The sequence below is a fragment of the Charadrius vociferus genome, unplaced genomic scaffold, assembly GCF_000708025.1.
Source record: "Charadrius vociferus isolate BGI_N301 unplaced genomic scaffold, ASM70802v2 scaffold298, whole genome shotgun sequence".
In the NCBI taxonomy this organism is placed as follows: domain Eukaryota; kingdom Metazoa; phylum Chordata; class Aves; order Charadriiformes; family Charadriidae; genus Charadrius; species Charadrius vociferus.
This window is the reverse complement of record NW_009649936.1, coordinates 2,573,630-2,574,821: the sequence shown is the minus strand read 5'-3', so window position 1 is coordinate 2,574,821 and position 1,192 is coordinate 2,573,630.

Genomic DNA, 1,192 nt, shown 5'->3' with positions numbered 1-1,192 from the left:
TATAGGGAGACACATGGCTAGCCAGGTTTCCCCCTTGGCCCAAGCTTAAAATTCAGGGAAGGATGACCGAGTGCCTCTGGCCCAGCAGCTTTCAGCTGTCCCCCCACTCCCAGAGCAGGACGCTGCCCAGCACCTACCAGACCTCATCAGGAACAGCAGCGCCCACTCAAGGTCCCACATCGGACGACCGAAAACAGTGGTGGTGAACTTCTACTCAAAATAAAGGGTCGCACAGGTACAGACTACCCTGCCTCATCCCCTGGGAGCACTGGCTGGATCCTCCTGCCCCATGCACTCAGTGGCAGCATCCCATGGAGCCTCTTGACCCAGTGGTGCCATGTCCAACCCAAAGAGCCTCATGTAACAGCCACCGAGGTGATGAGGCCAAATGTCTCCTTCCTGGCACCTTAAAATACCACTTTTCAGAGGGAGGTTTTTACAGCAACCTGTATTAACAAAGTCCTCGCCCAAACCAAATGTCAAGACTGGCAGGCAAGAAGGAAGGATACCTGAAAAGGGTACAGGACAAGGGAAATTTTTTTTCTGCTGCCCTGACTGTCAGACCACAGAAAACCTTGTTCCCTCTGGTACCTCTCACCAGCCTCTGCTATCAGGATTGTCTCTCCTTGTCAGTCTGTCACCAAGTCACAGCAAGACATTGTTCATCTGCTTCATACATGCCAGTTTCTATCATTTAAGCACTGAGTTGCTAGGCACTTTATTTACAGCCAAATCCTCTGCTATCTTTCTTTCTTTCTTTCTTTTTTGTCATTTTTGTCTCTTTTGGGGTTTTTTGTCATTTTTTTTTGCAATGCTACTGGTGTAATTAGCTTTCCCAGCTCCTCCCCAGGCACCTCTGTGCTACCCCCAGCCTGCCATGATGGGGAGAGGGGCTCCGAGGGGTGGGTGCTTTTGATGCTTAAAATAAGCATCTGGCTCTCCAGAAAGGCCTTGATGTTTTACAGCCAGGGAGCTGAGTCTGGGGAGCAGGTGAGCCATCCACCCGCAGTCACAGACCCACAGCAGGAGTCCCCATCTCCAAACCCTAAGCGATCAATTAGACAACAGATAGAAAAGGAGCGTTAATGTTACCGATTTGCAAATCCTGCTATGCTGCTCTGTCATTATGTTACTAATACCCATTTAGCTGATTGACCCTGTTACTTTAACAGCAGACTGGATTTTCTTTGTA